Genomic DNA, 16,457 nt, shown 5'->3' with positions numbered 1-16,457 from the left:
GGTTTGACAGTTTCTCTAGGGCCACGCCCTGGCGAGACAAAAATCGACAACGCCATTCGCGCGGGAGCTCCGCCTCGGCATGGCGGGAGAAGCCAAAATCCTAGTGGCATTGCGCGGTAAAGGTAGGGGTAACCTCCCTCTTCAGTTACCCTCTCCATTAGCCCCCTCCCAAATTTTGCAATCCCCCAATTTCCTTTCCGGCGGCGGCGGCGACCCAGATCTGGCAGAGCGCATCTACCTTCGGTCATCGGCGCCGGACCAGGGTCCTCTTCTCCAGCCGCGGTGGAGCTTGCGCACATCTGCGGCGGCTTTTGGCCGTGTCCATCGTCCGCCATGACGGAGGTAAGGGAAACTCCTCTGCTCTACTGTAGTGTTCGATTCATGTTGGTAGAACTAGTTGGGTTCGATAAGACCGTTCGTAATGCATAGATCTTATTTGAGTAGACCGACCAGCTCTAGCTTGTGCATCACGCCGCAGCACTCATCATTTGCGTACAAGCCTGGATCCTGATGGTGCACAAGAGAGCAGTTAGGCATGTTGCTTATCCTCTTGTGACTTACGGACCTATGTTAAAACGAGATCAGAAGAGGATTGCCAACCTAAACAACATCTACAACTGCAACGACGTAGAGGCCATCCAGATGCTACGGATGAGAAGAGCCCCTTTCTATGCACTTGTGTAATCGTTCAGGGAAAGAGGACTGCTGACTGATAGCATCCACACATCTGTCGAAGAACAAGTCGCAATGTTTCTTCATGTCGTCGGTCATAACCAGAGGTTCAGAGTCATCCATAACACATTCAGGTGATCCACGGAGACTATATCTCGGTACTTCCAGCAAGTGTTGTATGCCATTGGGAGCTCAGAGGTGAAATGATCAAGCCAGCATCAATGAACACACCAACCAAGATGAAGAACAGCTACAGGTGGTTCCCCTATTTCAGGGTGAGTACAAAATCATGTTCCTTGTACCTATCAGATGTGTGCTACTGTCAGAAACATGATTGTGTGCTAATCTTTTTACGGGATTACGTTGGGGCTATTGATGGTACTCATGTCACTGCGAAGGTACCGAGATCAATGTCTGCAGCATTCCGCGGGAGGAAGCACTACACGAGCCAGAACATTCTAGCAGCTGTGGATTTTGATATGAGGTTCACCTACGTGCTTGCTGGGTGGGAAGGTTCAGTTCATGATGCGAGCATCCTGGTCGACATCTTGTCAAGGCCTGATGGGTTGCAAATCCCTGACGGTAAGTTCTACCTTGGAGATGCTGGATATGCATGCCGACCTGGAATTCTACCTCCCTTCAGGAAAACAAGGTACCACCTCAATGAGTTCTCTGTGAAGCACCGACCTCTGAATGCGAGAGAGTTGTTCAATCTCAGACACTCAAGCCTCAGAGTCTCCATTGAGAGGGCATTTGCTGCATTGAAGAACAGGTTCAAGGTCCTTGACCAGAAACCGTTCCGCACGTTTGACACTCAGGTAAAGCTGGTCCTTGCTTGTTGCATTCTTCACAACTGGATCCTAGGTTGGGGCGAGGATGAGTTCTTCGAAGAGGTTGTCACTTTTGATGAAGTAGAGACCGGCCATGGCCTGGAAGCAGGCGACAATGACGCCTGGAAGGTGAAGAGGCAAGAGTGGGCAGACGCAATGTGGGAAGCCAGAGGCAACACCACCATCTGAGAAGAAGTGAAGAAGTGAAGAAGTGAAGAAGAAGTGAAGAAGTGGATGTGAAGAAGAAGAAGAAGAAGAAGAAGAAGAAGAAGAAGTGAAGAAGGACAAGAAGAAGAAGTGAAGAAGAAGAAGAAGAACCCCTATTATCCCCTGTTTCTCGAACCCTTTTCGATCCCCGTTTGTTGAACGACCCCGTTATGATAAACTGCAATTCGTAGTAGCTCGGGAGCCTCGTGTTATGAACTATCATTCGTAGTAGCTAGGGATGATTCCGTCAACTGATTGCAACTATCATGAACTGTGATTTCTGTGTGATAGGAGGTGATAGCTTGGTAAGGCTACCCAAAGTAGAGAAGAGGTAACCGTAGACATGCCTGGATGGTACCAAACAGGCCTAATATCATCACCATCGAGATTTGGGCTTGGCTACAAGCAAACAAATAGAAAGTCCTTTTTGGCCCAGACGATGCAGCCCGACCTACCAAACAACAGGCCAATTTCGGCCCGTGGCTCGTTCTGAACGCGCAAGTGACCTTGCACGGCTGCGCCAGTGAGCCACGAATCAGGCCCAGGCTACCAAACGCGTCCTTGATGTCCTCGTGGCATGGTGCATGACACATAGCATGTCATGATTCTAGGCTTCCTTGCGTGCATCGGAGAGCACATCGCAGATGGTGGCGTTGCCATACCGCCAACGCGCTGACCAAGATGACACGCAGAGGGACACGATGTTGAAGCATTGGTTGATGCAAGATGTCATCTTCGTCTACGTGCTCTCCGACATCGAGGAGGACTAGGTTTACTTTAATTTAAATTTCATTCATTCCCTTGTAAAATTATAAAACTAAAATCAGGATTGAGTCATTTTTTCAATTGTAAGTTGTAAATTTCAAATGCAATTTATTGGGGTGGGGGCAGGGTCCATCCACATAAGTTTGGGCACGTGTGCTGCAACCATATGTGTTCGAGCGCCCCATGGAGGCAAATGTATAAGGGTCGTCACCATCGGTGGACATGGTCCGTAAAATTGACAGAAATAACCCAAACATGAAACTAATTCGAAAAATAAACCTTTGGTGAAACTATTTCACAAGAATAACCCTTTTGTACCGCTCCTGTAACTGGGGCGCTGCAAACTACTCTGTCGCACCAAGGTTCACGGCACCACACAGGCGCAAGCATGGATTAGCATGGCCTAGGGGGCGTTAGTGTGGCGCCCTTAATTGCAGCGTCACACTGCCTTATGCAACACTGATGTCGAGCGTGCGGCACATCGACCTGAATAAGTCGACCCGAGTCGGACTAGCTCAAGCACTTCATCTCTCAGGCGCTCGAGTTGCTTGGCTAAGAGCAGTGGCGGTGGCTAGGGTTCCTCTCCCCTTCTTCTAATCCTCAACCAAACCTCCACAGATCTGAAGCCTTTTCTCCGTGAAGTTCAACCACCTCAAGTTCATAGAGGTTCTCTCCCTAATTTCTATTGTTTTTTACCCACTAGATTGTTGTTATTTTTGTGGCACATGTTCAAATCTTGGAAACCTAGAAATATGAATTGACCCAAAATGCATGTTTGATTCTTGTTGGCTTGGCCAATGTTGGCTCCTATGATGTATATGAAGCATTTTCCTCAAGATTGGTAGGTTATGGTCTGGGTTTTTGTAATGTTAGCTTTAGGGTTCTTGTTATGTTAGGGTTAAGATTTTTGCTAGATTTGTAGGTTATGTTTTGGTTTTGTGACTACGATGTTTGTGTTAATCTTGGCTTGGGTATGTTTTCAAATTTTAACATTGTGTTGTTATGATTATTTTAGGGATGGCAACAATTGTCCATGCTCATCATGTGGATAAGGATGCTTTTTTGAAAGGAAACTTTGAGGCGGATGCAGATGAGGTTGACTTGGTGTTCGAGAGTAGTCCTAACTATGCAGAGGTCTTGGAATAAGTTAGGATTGATTTGAATTGGATGGACCCAAGTTATGATGTTGAGTTGACGGGAAGGCATAATGCGTCATTTTAAATGCATGTTCATTGGAAGACAATGCATATCAACTTCGAGCAACGTTGGGTTGCATAGAAAGAGGTGGTGGCCAATGTTGTTTTTGCATGAATGATGTGATGCAAACATTGGGCCTGATTTCAAAGAACCAAGCCAAAGTATTGGAACATGAAAATGATGAGTATGGGGACGATGAGAATGAGGTTGAGCTCCATGACAACAATGTTAGAGATTTCGATACGTATCATACACAAGAAAATATGGACCGTGACATCTCGTATAGTCGATGCTATGCATCGGACTCAGATGGCGATGGTATAGATGAAGAAATTGATGAGGAGGGGTTCACAACAAATGAGGCCGAAATCCACGATACGTTATTGGGACAGGATCATCGGGTACTTTTTTTGTGATCTTAGTCTTTCAGATGAAGCCACGGTTAACGGCGGCAAGGATGTAGTGCTTGGACCAAGGCCACATTCTCACCAGGATGATATGAAGGGTTCATAGAATATAAAACAAAAAAAATTCTACCACAAGAACGAATAAAACCAAGATCCAATCTATGAAAAATCTAAGATCTAATCTATGAGATATGTGCAACGAGATAGATGAGAACTAACCCTCGAACATCCAAAGACTAAACGAGATCCGATCTCGTGGTTGATGAAGACGATCCTTCCGGTGCTGCGACCCAGCAGCACTTCTGCACTCGGTCACATATATGGAGGCGATGAAGACCTTCCTCTCCCTATTCCAGCGGACAACGAAGGTAGTAGATCCCCTCTGAATCCCAACAGCATGATACGTCTCCAACGTATCTATAATTTCTGATGTTCCATGCTTGTTTTATGACAATACCTACATGTTTTGCTCACACTTTATAATGTTTTTATGCGTTTTCCAGAACTAACCTATTAACAAGATGCCGAAGTGCCAGTTCCTGTTTTCTGCTGTTTTTGGTTCCAGAAAGGCTGTTCGGGCAATATTCTCGGAATTCGACGAAACAAAGACCCAGTATCTTATTTTCCCGGAAGGCTCCAGAACACGGAAGCTAGTCGGAGGCGGGCCAGGGGGCCACCACACCATAAGGCGGCGCGGGCCCAGGCCTGGCCGCGCCACCCTATGGTGAGGAGGCCCCAGGCGCCCTCCTGCGTCGCCTCTTCGCCTATATAAGCCCTTTCGACCTAAAAAAGCGATACGAATTGACGAAACTCCAGAAAGACTCCAGGGGCGCCGCCACCATCGCGAAACTCCAATTCGGGGGACAGAATCTCTGTTCCGGCACGCCGCCGGGACGGGGAAGTGCCCCCGGAAGCCATCTCCATCGACGCCACCGCCTCCATCATGCTCTGTGAGTAGTTCCCCCATGGACTACGGGTTCTAGCAGTAGCTAGTTGGTACTCTCTATCCCATGTACTTCAATACAATGATCTCATGAGCTGTCTTACAAGATTGAGATTCATCTGATGTAATCGGTGTTGTGTTTGTTGGGATCCGATGGATGATACATTATGATTAGTCTATCTATAAAGTTTGTGAAGTTATTGTTTCTGCAATCTTGTTATGCTTAATGCTTGTCACTAGGGCCCGAGTGGCATGATCTTAGATTTAAGCCCTATAATTATTGCTTAGATTGTATCTACAAGTTGTTTGCACATATTGATGTCCGGAACCCGAGGCCCCAAAGTGACAGAAATTGGGACAACCGAAGGGGAAAGCTGTGATATGAGGATCACATGTTTTCACCAAGTGTTAATGCTTTGCTCCGGTGCTCTAGTAAAAGGAGTACCTTAATAGCCAGTATATTCCCTTGAGGCCCGGCTGGTAGGACAAAAGATGTTGTACAAGTTTCTCATTGCGAGCACGTATGACTATATATGGAAAACATGCCTACATGATTAATAATCTTGATGTTCTGTCTTAATGATATTTCAATCCTATAAATTGCCCAACTGTAATTTGTTCACCCAACACTTGTCACTTGTTATTGGAGAGTTACCACTAGTGTAGATCGCTGGGAACCCCGGTCCATCTTTCATCATCATATACTCGTTTTTATATGTCATTGGAAGTAGTATCAACTATTTTCTGGTGCCATCGCATCTGTGTTATTGTTACTGCTGCTATGTTACTGTTACTATTGCTGTCATATTACTGCTGCTTTCACATCACCCCTGTTACTAGTTCTTTTCCAGGTGCAGCTGAATTGACAACTCAGTTGTTAAGGCTTATAAGTATTCTTTACCTCCCCTTGTGTCGAATCAATAAATTTGGGTTTTACTTCCCTCGAAGATCGTTGCGATCCACTATACTTGTGGGTTATCAAGACTATTTTCTGGCGCCGTTGTCGGGGAGGCATAGCTCTACTCATAAGTTCACCTGGGGAGTACACTCTACCTCTCTCTCTGCTTTTATTTTATTTTATTTTGTTTTGCTTAGTTTACTTTTGTCTAGTTTATTTGTGCTTAGTTTATTTCTGTTTAGTATTATTTTGCTTAGTTTACTTTTGCTTAGTTTCTTTTTGTTTTGTTTTACTTTTCTCATATACCCAAAAATCCATAAAAATTTGAAAAACCGAAAAATTAAAAAGCTGTTGTTATGGGAGAACCCACAACCTATTTGGAGCTTATAGAAATATATAATAATTATAGAAAATCAAGAGCTGGTGAAGTCATGAGTGCTTGATACGTCTCCAACGTATCTATAATTTCTGATGTTCCATGCTTGTTTTATGACAATACCGACATGTTTTGTTCACACTTTATGTCATATTTATGCATTTTCTGGAACTAACCTATTGACGAGATGCCGAAAGGCCATTTGCTGTTTTTGGTTCCAGAAAGGCTGTTCGGGCAATATTCTCGGAATTGGACGAAATCAACGCCAAACCTCCTATTTTTCCCGGAAGGCTCCAGAACACCGAAGAAGAGTCGGAGAGGGGGCACAGGCCCACCAAACCATAGGCCGGCGCGGCCAAGGGGGGGCCCGCGCCCCCCTATAGTGTGGCCACCCTGTCAGCCCTCCTACGCCGCCTCTTCGCCTATAAAACCCCTTTCGACCTAAAAACGCAGCACCAATTGACGAAACTCCAGAAAGACTCCAGGGGCGCCGCCACCGTCGCGAAACTCCAATCCGGGGGACAGAACTCTCTGTTCCGGCACCCTGCCGGGACGGGGAATTGCCCCCGGAGCCATCTCCACCGCCGTCTTCACCGCCATCTTCATCGCCATCGCCGCCTCCATGATGAGGAGGGAGTAATCCACCCCCGAGGCTGAGGGCTCCGCTGTAGCTATGTGGTTCATCTCTCTCCCATGTACCTCAATACAATAATCTCATGAGCTGCTTTACATGATTGAGATTCATATGAGTTTTGTATCACTATTCATCTATGTGCTACTCTAGTGATGTTATTAAGGTAGTTTTATTCCTCCTGCACGGTGTAATGGTGACAAGTGTGTGCATCCGTGTTAGTACTTGGCGTATGCTATGATTATGATCTCTTGTAGATTATGAAGTTAACTATTGCTATGATGGTATTGATGTGATCTATTCCTCCTACATAGTGTGAAGGTGACGAGTGTGCATGCTATGTTAGTACTTGGTTTAGTCGTGTTGATCTTTCATGCACTCTAAGGTTATTTAAATATGAACATTGAATTGTGGAGCTTGTTAAGTCCGGCATTGAGGGTTCGTGTAATCCTACGCAATGGTGTTCATCATCCAACAAGAGTGTAGAGTATGCATTTATCTATTCTCGTTATGTGATCAATGTTGAGAGTGTCCACTAGTGAAAGTATGATCCCTAGGCCTTGTTCCTAAATATCGCTATCGCTGCTTGTTTACTGTTTCTACTGCGTTACTACTGCTGCGTTACTACGCTTGTTTATCGTCCCGGGCAAAGCACTTTTCCGGTGCCGTTGCTACTACTTATTTATACCACCTCGTATTTCACTATCTCTTCGCCGAACTAGTGCACCTATTAGGTGTGTTGGGGACACAAGAGACTTCTTGCTTTGTGGTTGCAGGGTTGCATGAGAGGGATATCTTTGACCTCTTCCTCCCTGAGTTCGATAAACCTTGGGTGATCCACTTAAGGGAAAACTTGCTGCTGTTCTACAAACCTCTGCTCTTGGAGGCCCAACACTGTCTACAGGAAAAGGAGGGGGCGTAGACATCAAGCTATTTTCTGGCGCCGTTGCCGGGGAGGAAAGGTAAAAGGTACTCACACTCCGGATCTCGGCTACTAAGCTATTTTCCGGCGCATTGTAAGTACTCGAAGCTATTTCCTTTAGATCCTGCAATTGCATCTTTTTGTTTCTTGTTTTACACTAGTTAGGCATAATGGACAACAATGAGCTTCTTAGTTTATTTCCTAAGATAAGACATGAATTGTGTGATGCGAAAATTAAAGAAACTATGGAACCTCAATTGCATGCTAGTAACAATGTTATTGGTATGAACGCAATCACTGCTAATACTATGAATAAGTCTAAGCTTGGGGAAGCTAGTTTCTGTGATCTTTTTGGCTTCCCATCTTTAGGGGAGAAAATTTGTTCTGATAATGCTTTATCTCCCATATGCGATAACTCTAATAATGCTTGTGATACTTTAAATCCACCAACTGCAAGTACTTCTTTCAAGATACCCATAAAAATTATTGAACGTGTTATGGATAACCGCTATAAAGGGGATGGAACTGTCCATCCTGGAGATCATTTACAGTTTTTGCATGAATTATGCGGGTTATTCAAGTGTGCAGGTATCTCTGTGGAAGAAGTGAAGAAGAAGCTATTCTCTTTTTCGCTGTCTGGTAAAGCGGCGCATTGGTATAAATTGTTGGAGAATAGTCATTCTCTTGGTTGGGAGGAAATTGCATCTCTCTTTTATTCTAAATTTTACCCTCCTCATGAAGTGCATACTGATAGGAATTATATTTATAACTTTTATCCTCGTGATGGAGAGAGTATTTCTCAAGCGTGGGGGAGATTGAAATCACTAATGCTGAAATGTCCCATTCATGAGCTCCCCCGTAATGTTATTATTAACAATTTTTATGCGAGGCTCAGGACAACACAAGGACTATCTGGACGCATGTTCGGAGGGATCTTTCACAAGCAAGGAGGTTGAAGCTAGGTGGGATCTTCTTGATCGGATTGAGGAGAACGCTGAAGGATGGGAGAACGACAAAGGTAAAGAGTCAGGTATAAATTATGATTATGAATGCATTGAAGCTTTTATGGATACCGATAAATTTCGAAATATGAGCGCTACTTATGGTCTTGACTCTCAAGTTGCTGCAAATCTTTATAAAGCCTTTGCTTCTCATTTTGAATTGCCTAAAAAGAATTTTGATAAGTATCATGAACCTTTTAAAGAGGCTTGCATGAAGAATGAAATTGTTATTAATTATTGCAATAAGCATGCTCAAATTCCTAAGAATGCTATTTCCTATAAGCATGTTAATTTTTGTGGAATGCATAGACCTTGTGGAATTAATCAAGCCAAAGATGAATATTGTATCCATCATGCTAATGAAAAAACTAGAAAGTGGTTTAGGGCTTTAGATGATCTTGGTAAAAAAGTTTGTGCCCTCTATCCTTTTATTTGTGAAGTTTGCCATGAAGTGGGTCATTTTAATTTTCAATGCTCCTCCAATGATAATTTGAACCCAATGAGTGCTGCAAATTTGTATTGTGATGATGAAATTACTCCTAATCAGCATGATGAACTTACTTTATTTTTGGGGTGTGAAGAACTGTCGAGAAAAATCTCTTTGTTACATATGAGTGATCTTGATATTGATGATGTCCTTCATGGGTGTTTTTCTTATTGCATTGATAATAGCCATACAAATACTTGCATACAAAATATTTTAGAAGATGACACCTTGCCAAAATATGATAGGACCGCTGTGTGTTTTCAACTAATTAATGAAAAGGAGGGATCCTCCCAAGTTTCTTCTATTGTTTCTGAAAGTAAATCAGGTTATGCGGACAAGCCACCCTTCAAGCCTCTTCCTCCTAAAGAAGGGAACGAGGAGAAGGAAGAGAAGAAGAAGAAGAAAAAGGGAACGAAGAAGAAGAAGAAGGAGAATAAAAAGAAAGAGGTAACGGCGTATCCCCGCGTGAATGAGATAACGCTAGGTAACCGTAAGTATGTTGCTCCTAATGATTATTGTGATAATGAATCTGAATATGATGATCTTCCTATGCTCTCTACATACATTAGTGATCATGATTTGAATGAGCACACTACTTTTGATATTGCGAATCTCTGGGAAACTAATTCTGAAAATGATGATGATAATAATTGCCATAGTGTCAGTGCTATCCATGCTTCCTCCCATAATGATATAGAAAGCTCTAAGCTTGGGGAAGAGGTGTTTGAAAATCCTTTTGCTACTGGTCATTATGTTCTTGATACATCTCCTTCTAATAACAATGATGGTATGGACACGGATAAACCGATCGTGAAAGATAACTATTCTATTTCTTATGATGACACTGTGCCTCCGATCTTTGATGATTATTATAAAGAATGCTATGATATAGGTTATAACTATCCTTACGAAACTTGTCATAGTCATGATTGGATTACCAAAAACAATTCCCTTAATATGCAACTTGTTTACCATGTTCAAATTCTTGATAATAATCTTGCTCCAATTACTATTAATGAGAATAACTCTTCTTATGCCAAAATTAACGATACTTCTATGCATATGAACCTTGGTAAGAATGTTTTAAGTGATGGGTATATTGTGGATTTCATCAATGATGCTACTGAAAGTTATTATGAGAGAGGGAAGTATGGTTATATGCATCTTAATAATATTAAGTTTCCCCTCTTTATGTTGAGAATCTTGAAGTTACTCGTGTTTTATCCTCTTATGCTTGTCATTTTGTTCTTCATGAATTCATTTGTGTACAAGATTCCTCTTCATAGGAAGCATGTTAGACTTAAATGTGTTTTGAATTTGCCTCTTGAAGCTCTCTTTTGCTTCAAATACTATTTCCTGCGAGTGGATCATTAAAACTGCTGAGCCCATCTTAATGGCTAAAAAGAAAGAACTTCTTGGGAGATAACCCATGTGTTATTTTGCTACAGTACTTTGTTTTTATTTTGTGTCTTGGAAGTTGTTTACTACTGTAGCAACCTCTCCTTATCTTAGTTTAGTGTTTTGTTGTGCCAAGTAAAGTCGTTGATAGTAAAGTTCATACTAGATTTGGATTATCGTGCAGAAACAGATTTCTTTGCTGTCACGAATCTGGGCAAAATTCTCTGTAGGTAACTCAGAAAATTATGCCAATTTACGTGAGTGATCCTCAGATATGTACGCAACTTTCATTCAATTTGAGCATTTTCATTTGAGCAAGTCTGGTGCCCCTTTAAAATTCGTCTTTACGGACTGTTCTGTTTTGACAGATTCTGCCTTTTATTTCGCATTGCCTCTTTTGCTATGTGGGATGGATTTCTTTGTTCCATTGACTTCCAGTAGCTTTGGGCAATGTCCAGAAGTGTTAAGAATGATTGTGTCACCTCTGAACATGTGAATTTTTATTATGCACTAACCCTCTAATGAGTTTGTTTCGAGTTTGGTGTGGAGGAAGTTTTCAAGGGTCAAGAGAGGAGGATGATATACTATGATCAAGAAGAGTGAAAAGTCTAAGCTTGGGGATGCCCCGGTGGTTCATCCCTGCATATTTCAAGAAGACTCAAGCATCTAAGCTTGGGGATGCCCAAGGCATCCCCTTCTTCATCGACAAATTATCAGGTTCCTTCTCTTGAAACTATATTTTTATTCGGCCACATCTTATGTACTTTACTTGGAGCGTCTGTGTGCTTTTGTTTTTTGTTTTTGTTTGAATAAATACTTGTGTGGGAGAGAGACACGCTCCGCTGTTTCGTATGAACACATGTGTTCTTAGCTTTTAATGTTCATGGCGAAGGTTGAAACTGCTTCGTTAATTGTTATATGGTTGGAAACGGGAAATGCTACATGTAGTAATTGGTAAAATGTCTTGGATAATGTGATACTTGGCAATTGTTGTGCTCATGTTTAAGCTCTTGCATCATATGCTTTGCACCTATTAATGAAGAAATACATAGAGCATGATAAAATTTGGTTTGCATATTTGGTCTCTCTAAAGTCTAGATAATTTCTAGTATTGAGTTTGAACAACAAGGAAGACGGTGTAGAGTCTTATAATGTTTTCAATATGTCTTTTATGTGAGTTTTGCTGCACCGCTTCATCCTTGTGTTTGTTCCAAATAGCCTTGCTAGCCTAAACCTTGTATCGAGAGGGAATACTTCTCATGCATCCAAATACTTGAGCCAACCACTGTGCCATTTGTGTCCACCATATCTACCTACTCCATGGTATTTCTCCGCCATTCCAAAGTAAATTGCTTGAGTGCTACCTTTAAACAATTCAAAAATTATTACCTCTGATTTGTGTCAATGTTTTATAGCTCATGAGGAAGTATGTGGTGTTTATCTTTCAATCTTGTTGGGCAACTTTCACCAATGGACTAGTGGCTTCATCCGCTTATCCAATAATTTTGCAAAAAGAGCCGGCAATGGGATTCCCAGTCCCAAATTAATTAACTTAAATAGACACTCCTCCATGGTATGTGATTGTTGGACGGCACCCGAAGGATTCTCGTTAGCCATGGCTTGTGTAAGCAAAGGTTGGGAGGAGTGTCATCATAATAAAACTAAAATAAAAAGGCACTCCTTCATGGTATGAGATTGTTGGCGGGCACCGGAGGATTCGGTTAGCCATGGTTTGTGAAAGAAAGGTTGGAAGGAGTGCCACCCAAAAATAAAATAAAATGGGAGCCGCTCTTTGAAGGTTTGTCTGGCAAGGGGGTTAGAGTACCCGCTACCATTCGTTGACAACAACATACACCTCTCAAAACTTTATTTTTATGCTCTCTTTATGTTTTCAAAACCAAAGCTCTAGCACAAATATAGCAATCGATGCTTTCCTCTTTGAAGGGCCATTCTTTTATTTTTATGTTGAGTCAGTTTACCCATTTTTCTCTATCCTAGAAGCAAACACTTGTGTTAACTGTGCATTGATTCTTACATACTTGCTTATTGCACTTGTTATATACAACTATCCATGAGATATACATGTTACAAGTTGAAAGCAACCGCTGAAACTTAATCTTCCATTGTGTTGCTTCAGTACCTTTACTAAGAATTTATTGCTTTATGAGTAACTCTTATGCAAGACTTATTGATGCTTGTCTTGAAAGTACTATTCATGAAAAGTCTTTGCTATATGATTCAATTGTTTACTCATTGCATTTACATTGTTTCGAATCGCTGCATTCATCTCATATGCTTTACAATAGTATGATTAAGATTATGTTGGTAGCATGTCACCTCAGAAATTATCTTTTATCGTTTACCTACTTGAGGACGAGTAGGAACTAAGCTTGGGGATGCTGATACGTCTCCAACGTATCTATAATTTCTGATGTTCCATGCTTGTTTTATGACAATACCGACATGTTTTGTTCACACTTTATGTCATATTTATGCATTTTCTGGAACTAACCTATTGACGAGATGCCGAAAGGCCGGTTGTCTGTTTTCTGCTCGTTTTTGGTTCCAGAAAGGCTGTTCGGGCAATATTCTCGGAATTGGACGAAATCAACGCCAAACCTCCTATTTTTCCCGGAAGGCTCCAGAACACCGAAGAAGAGTCGGAGAGGGGGCACAGGCCCACCAAACCATAGGCCGGCGCGGCCAAGGGGGGGCCCGCGCCCCCCTATAGTGTGGCCACCCTGTCAGCCCTCCTGCGCCGCCTCTTCGCCTATAAAACCCCTTTCGACCTAAAAACGCAGCACCAATTGACAAAACTCCAGAAAGACTCCAGGGGCGCCGCCACCGTCGCGAAACTCCAATTCGGGGGACAGAACTCTCTGTTCCGGCACCCTGCCGGGACGGGGAATTGCCCCCGGAGCCATCTCCACCGCCGTCTTCACCGCCATCTTCACCGCCATCGCTGCCTCCATGATGAGGAGGGAGTAATCCACCCCGAGGCTGAGGGCTCCGCTGTAGCTATGTGGTTCATCTCTCTCCCATGTACCTCAATACAATAATCTCATGAGCTGCTTTACATGATTGAGATTCATATGAATTTTGTATCACTATTCATCTATGTGCTACTCTAGTGATGTTATTAAAGTAGTTTTATTCCTCCTGCACGGTGTAATGGTGACAGTGTGTGCATCCGTGTTAGTACTTGGCGTATGCTATGATTATGATCTCTTGTAGATTATGAAGTTAACTATTGCTATGATGGTATTGATGTGATCTATTCCTCCTACATAGTGTGAAGGTGACAGTGTGCATGCTATGTTAGTACTTGGTTTAGTCGTGTTGATCTTTCATGCACTCTAAGGTTATTTAAATATGAACATTGAATTGTGGAGCTTGTTAAGTCCGGCATTGAGGGTTCGTGTAATCCTACGCAATGGTGTTCATCATCCAACAAGAGTGTAGAGTATGCATTTATCTATTCTGTTATGTGATCAATGTTGAGAGTGTCCACTAGTGAAAGTATGATCCCTAGGCCTTGTTCCTAAATATCGCTATCGCTGCTTGTTTACTCGTTTCATTGCGTTACTACTGCTGCGTTACTACCGCTTGTTTACTCGTCCCGGGCAAAGCACTTTTCCGGTGCCGTTGCTACTACTTATTTATACCACCCGTATTTCACTATCTCTTCGCCGAACTAGTGCACCTATTAGGTGTGTTGGGGACACAAGAGACTTCTTGCTTTGTGGTTGCAGGGTTGCATGAGAGGGATATCTTTGACCTCTTCCTCCCTGAGTTCGATAAACCTTGGGTTATCCACTTAAGGAAAAACTTGCTGCTGTTCTACAAACCTCTGCTCTTGGAGGCCCAACACTGTCTACAGGAAAAGGAGGGGGGGCGTAGACAGTGCTGTGATAGAAAAATTGAATACAATTGCTAAAATCTTGCTTAAACGCCATGATATAAACTGTTGCTCTCAACAGGATACTAAACATCTTAAATTCCAATGTGGCTTTAGTGAAGAAGTTTTAATTAAGAACTATAATTGGAATAGATATATTCATCTTGGGTTCGAAGAAGTAGAACAATTTGTCATATTTATGGGAGCCTCTGAGATAGAATCCTTCATGGCTAAAAATTATGAAACTTGTGTTGTTTGTAAGGACCTTAATGATTATGTCTCTTCTATCCTTAATTTTTGCATAGAAAGTTACAGTGATAATCCGTATATCATTGATTATAAATAGATACTCATTAATGCACAAGAATGCACTCACAATTTGCAGGAACCTGTGGAAGAGGAAATTGATGAACCTGAAAGCTCATTGGATGAAAAAGAGGAGGAAATTGATGAACCTGAAAGCTCATTGGATGAAAAAGAGAAGGCGAGTGATGAACAAAAGGAGGAAGAATGGATTAGCTACCCATGCCAACCTTCTAATGAGAGTAACTCTTTATCTCTTACACTATTTGATTGTCCTTCATGCTTACCAAAAGAGGATGAATGTTATGTTTCTGTGGATTCTCTTGAAATAGTACCTATGAGTAAAACTTGTGAGAATAATTATGCTACTGTTATCTATGATAATCCATGCTATTTTGATAAATCTTATGATAATGCTTTGTTTGTGCCTGATATCGAAATGCATGGTACTAAAGAGTTTTGCGTAGCAAATGTTTATGATAAAGCTCTAGATGATGGTCCTATGTTACTTGATAATATTAATTGTACTACTAATGAAAATGGGATTGGAGAAGTCTTGACTTTATCTAGGAGTCCCATATCTCTTGAGATTGATCAATCATATTGTTTCATTATTGATAAAAGTGGGTTTGAAAGTTTTAATCCCACTATTTTTGAGCTTGATAAAAATTATGTGTTTGAAAATCATGAAAAGCATGCTGTATGTGATAGTTATATTGTTGAGTTTGTTCATAAAGCTACTGAAAATTATTATGAGAGAGGAAAATATGGTTGTAGAAATTTGCATGGTACTAAAACACCTCTCTATACGCTGAAATTTTTGAAGTTACTCTTGTTTTATCTTCCTATGCTTGTCACTTTGTTCTTAATGAATTTATTTGTGTACAAGATTCCTATGCATAGGAAGTGGGTTAGACTTAAATGTATTTTGAATTTGCTTCTTGATGCTCTCTTTTGCTTCAACTCTTATTCCTTATGTGAGCATCATTAAAATTACTGAGCCCATCTTAATGGCTATAAAGAAAGCACTTTTTGGAGATAACCCATGTCTTTATTTTGCTACTGTTTTGTTGTGTCTTGGAAGTTGTTACTACTGTAGCAACCTCTTCTTATCTTTATTTTATTGCAATGTTGTGTCAAGTGAAGTCTCTAATAGAAGGTTGATACTAGATTTGGATTTCTGCGCAGAAATAGATTTCTATCTGTCACGAATTTGGGAAGGGCTCTCTGTAGGTAACTCAGAAAAATCTGCCAATTTACGTGCGTGTTCCTCAGATATGTACGCAACTTTCATTAGTTTTGAGTTTTCTGATTTGAGCAACGGAAGTACCTCTTAAAAATTCGTCTTTACTGGTTGTTCTGTTTTGACAGATTCTGTCTCTGTTTTTTGCATTGTCTCTTGAGGACTTTAAGTGAGGCTTTCTAGACGTGGAGAGCTGTAGCTAATGTTTTATTGAGTCCTTGCAATGTGTCACTACAGGACTAAGGTGGATTAAAGTTTTTTGAGTACTAACCCCTCTAA

This window comes from Lolium rigidum, chromosome 5 (assembly GCF_022539505.1).
Source record: "Lolium rigidum isolate FL_2022 chromosome 5, APGP_CSIRO_Lrig_0.1, whole genome shotgun sequence".
Classification (NCBI taxonomy): Eukaryota; Viridiplantae; Streptophyta; class Magnoliopsida; order Poales; family Poaceae; genus Lolium; species Lolium rigidum.
The sequence above is the reverse complement of the archived record's forward strand: the minus strand, read 5'-3'. Positions refer to the sequence as shown.